Below are 4798 nucleotides of genomic sequence, written 5' to 3' on the forward strand. Positions count from 1 at the left end.
CTATATTTCAAATTTTAAATTTAAATAAAGATGTCAAAGAGACATTAAAGAAACACAAATCCACAATTAAGATCGGATCAATATTTCTACCGGGTAAGGGTTATAAAAGGAATCAAGGTCAATAGGAGTCAATAATCAAGCTAAATCCGGATCTATGCCTACAAAACAAATCATCGTGAGTCTCGTTGCGGGAAGGACAAGTTGGGGGGTCTTTCCGTAACCACCCTCTAGCGTGAGAATAAGTACCGTTCTTTAGTGAGAAGAAGTACTAAGTAATTGATGTAATATTGGAGTTGTGAATTAATACCTTATGATGATTAAGAAGGTATTTATAGCTAGGGGTGGGGGTGTGATTGGTAAAGTTGTCACTATCTTGGAAGAAGCTTCCTTGTACCTGAATTGACACGTGGCTCGTTTTGATAGGAGACGACAGCTAGCCATGTGTAGGGTTGTTACAAAATATCTAGCTAGCCTCTCTCGATTGGTCGTGCCATCACGTGCTCTCTTTTGGGAGGTAAAGGTCTTGTTAGGGAATATTTTCACCAATCTTCTAGAAGGGCATTCGTTATAAATATCTTCTTTAACGAGTGTGCGGTCCTTTATTGTTTCTTTCTTGTGCAGGAAGTGTATGCGCCCCTTAAGAGGGTGTCTGGACTTTCGTTCCTTTGTGAATGGCTCCCGCTGATATTATGAATGATCCGCGGGTGTCTCCCGCAAGTATCATGAAAGATCTGCGGGTATCTCCCGCAAGTACTGTGAATAACCTGCAGATATCTTTACTTGGCTTTTTGAATCTTTCTACATCGCTACCTCTATAAACATGAATTTGATAAGCTAGCATAGCTCTAAGTTTGGATGTGTTCTTTCTATTTATTAGAAAAATTCCAACGGGAAGCTAGCTTGACCAAGAAGGGGTACAATATTTTGGAACTAGTTTATGTTACACATCCACATGCCTAGATGAGAATCTATCAAAATATTTCGTAAAATATTAATGTAATTAAACTTGATTAAATGGCATAATTATATCTATATCCTACATTTAAAACAACCATATGCCCATTAAATATCACAAATAACCAAAGCTATTAATAATCTAAAAAGCATAGAATATAGATAAACCTTACCTCTATTCTTGAGGATAAAGAGATTGCTTAAAGCAAAACTTTTTGCTCTTGAAAAATCAAAATAAAAAACAAATAAAATATAGAATCATATATTACAGTAGTTTGATATTTAATACTTACAAAGAAATTTAAGTAAAAATAAATAAAATAATAATAATATTAATAATAAAAGAAAAGAATAAAGGAAGTAAAGTTATGACCAAGGCATATTTCTACCAAAACTATATATTCCCTCCTAAAAGTCATTTACCCGTCTACAAGATGTTATATTATCAACTTTATCCTTATAATGATGAATTTCTATCAAAGCTATGTTTAATTGTTTCATCCTAACTCAATTTGGTTCTTTCTTTACTCCATCATTTATTTTATAGTAATGTTTTATATTGATTTAACGGGAGTCATCACCTGTCTTCTTTCATATGTCCAAAACATCTTAATTTCGCTTCCCTTAAATGAAATTTTATTACCATTGTTACATCACATACATCATGGTCGTCTTAAACACCATACAAGGCTCGGTCACCGTCTAGGGCGCGTTCTCAATAAGGGCATGATTTTTTTTCCTTAAAAAATTGTAAATAATAAATCTTTTTTTAACTGTTATTACTGAATTAGGTTGAAAGATAAGAAACACCAACAAGCGTCAAAAAAATCTGAACAAGCTCATTAAACATTAAACAATATAATAAAATATTATTGGGTCTAAGATTATTAATGAAGTAAACTAGTAACGGACAATCAGTTTTGAAAAATAGAAGGGCTATTTATTAGTACCTGTCTTTGACGTTTGAATTCTCAAAGACGACCCTGACATACATGCTTGCATCAAAAGATGAAAACTTGCACAACATGTTTACACGTTAGTAAATATATAATATTTTAATTATAATGATTTATTAGCGCGTCTATAGTAAACTTTGATTTTAAGTTCAGTTAAATATTTGAATGAATCATCAATCAAATATATACTAAGAGCATCGAACAGATAGTCAACTAGAATTCCACATATTAACATGAGTAGTTAAAATCAAAATCCAGAATTCAAATTAAATTCTATATATATGGGAACAATTATAGCGTTTATGTAGATACCCAAAAAGATTTCTTATGACAAGATCTTACCTTCTGGAAAATATAGAATGGAAAAGCCTTAAATAGGAAATAAAATTACCTTCAAGAAATTTTTTTAAAAAAAATAATGTCACAAAATTTGGGGTAAAAAATACCAAAAATAGAACTTGGGTTTGTCAAGTGGTGTTCCTGCCGTGTGATCATGAAACCAACCAAACAACACCACCACATAAGAGGACCACCCTTGTCTTGTGAAATATACCTAGATATGGCGGACCATGTACCATGTATGCGACTCTAACCAATATTAGCCCTTATCTATATCCTTTTTTATTTATTTTAAAGCCACCCATTGAATCATATCTTGTTGAGAAACTCTTGAATCAAAGATGAGTTAGTTCAAATAGCTCAATCAAATGTTTGTGTTCAGCCTCGATATTACATTAAGACGTCATTAACACCATACAAATCCTTTTAAGTTTAGCTTAACTCGGTTTCATTATATAAATTCGGATAATACACTATGTACATGTACGTGTGCACGACAATTAAGCATACACAAAATAGTAAACCGTTTTAAAATCTTTTCCATTTACTTAATGAATTTAATATTATATGTAAATTCTGACAGCATCTTGCCCTATTTGACACCATATGTTTATCTCCATCAAAGTGACATTTTTAAATTCTGTAATGTGAACAATAAGTGAAATTTAAAAGTATATTTTAGAAGTGTTTGTTAATACAAAAATAATACATATTAGATGTATTGAAAAAATAAGAGTTACTGTGGTGTCACTGAGAAAATAAGTATTGTACTACAAGCAATAAATATGGTACAAAATTCTAAACATTTAATAGACGTAGCAAAAAGATGCATGATAAAACATGTAGCATTCATTTCAAACTCATTTCTTCACCTAATTTCATAGCAGTTTAACATTTGCCGGTCACGTGTTCCAACACGTGCCTTGCATTACACTTTCATTTTTTCAAACTCTCAACACGTCCATAACCTTTTACTATTTATACATTAAACCAATAATAATAACAAAAATAATATAATATTTCCGTACAAAAAGTTGCTGAATAATTAACACATCATCAGCAGGTAATCCGTATCCCCGTATCCATATTTTTTAAAGAGCAACGAGAGGATCCGACCCGAATATATCACCAAAATCTTGAAGATAATCATCTGCATCCCAACGTGAGGATCCGAACCCGTTCCCGAAGTCATTTGTATTTGTCAACCCGAGAAATGTTTCCGATGGATCGGATCCTTCAAATATGGTATCCGGGTCGAAAATGTCCGGAACGAAATCCGGAAAATTAAAAAGATCTGACGTGGATAAATGGTCGTCAAATGACTCAAATGGCAAAAAATCAGTTAAATTCTCAACGACGTCGTTTAAAGGACTGTGCTGAGTCGACTCAGTGACAAACTCGTCATTAGAAGACGTTGAAAACCCCAAAACGGATTTCGGCGACGAAACATTATTATTATTATTACGAGACTCTTCGCCGGAGTTATAGCCGGAGTTGCAACCGGAGAGTTTGTTCTCCGGCAACGGAGGTGTAACAGGAACCGTGAAGTTAGTCTGCGCGTGAGGCCCACGCAACTGAATAGCCGCGTGATCGTACACCATTGCCGCCTCTTCAGCAGTATCGTAAGTCCCAAGCCACAACCGGATCCTCCGGGTCGGGTCACGGATCTCCGCAGCCCATTTCCCCCACGGCCGCTGCCGTACGCCGCGAAACTTCTTCCCGGAGGTAACCTTCAGCCGCTTGTTGACCGCCGCCACGTCATGTTTGACCTTAACCGCCGTGTTCTTCCTCCGGTTAACCGGAACCCTAACTAAACCCTTGTTTTTATTCCCATTGCTTTCGATTGTAACCTCGTGAACATACTTCTTGACTCTCCTACACGTGGCAGGTTCGTCGTCGTCGGAAGAGTCTGTGGCGTAGGCGTCGGTGAGTGATATTCTGACGAGTTTAGGTGAGTGGGTTTTGGTGTGCATTGTAATGTGGGTTTTGTGTTCAGTGAACTTGGTGTTCTCCATTGATAATAATATTATTAAGATATGAAATCAAATAGACATTTAAAGGAGGAAGATGAGGAGATTCGATGACGATAGAGGAATAAATAAAAGGGGTTTGGTTCGTGCGAGAGAGAAGATTAAAAGGTGCAAGAAAAGAAGAGAGAGAGTTGTTGATAATAAAGAAGGGGAAGAAAGAAGAAATCAATCTCCTTTTTGGCGGTAAAAGGTTGAGGGAATATATTAAAAGAGGAGGAGTGTAATTCCGATGAGATGTGAAATGTTTTTCCGGTGAGACAGAAAGAGAAATGGGGAAGATGAAGATGAAATGAAGACGGAAATGGGAAATGGTATCCACTGCTTGCTTTTTTATAGGATCCTGCCACCCTTACCTTTCACTTTCTAAATATCTCTAATATTTTTATTTATATATTGTCTTTTTTTTTTACTCAAACTAATTACGTATATGGGAGGTAGAGGGTTCAAATCTCATTATCGTCAATTTATATGGGAGATATCAGGGATGACTCTGGCTTGCTAGGGTTCGAGTCCTGATCT

The 4798-nt window shown here is 35.3% G+C and overlaps 1 pseudogene; it reads right to left on the reverse strand.

Moving 5' to 3' along the window:
* Nucleotides 1-3340: 3340 nt before the first annotated feature.
* Nucleotides 3341-4264, reverse strand: LOC143531892 (ethylene-responsive transcription factor CRF2 pseudogene; annotated as a pseudogene).
* Nucleotides 4265-4798: the final 534 nt, after the last annotated feature.

Source organism: Bidens hawaiensis, unplaced genomic scaffold, assembly GCF_021521415.1.
Source record: "Bidens hawaiensis isolate Kalapana, Puna unplaced genomic scaffold, B.hawaiensis_p1.1 tig00009285_1, whole genome shotgun sequence".
Classification (NCBI taxonomy): domain Eukaryota; kingdom Viridiplantae; phylum Streptophyta; class Magnoliopsida; order Asterales; family Asteraceae; genus Bidens; species Bidens hawaiensis.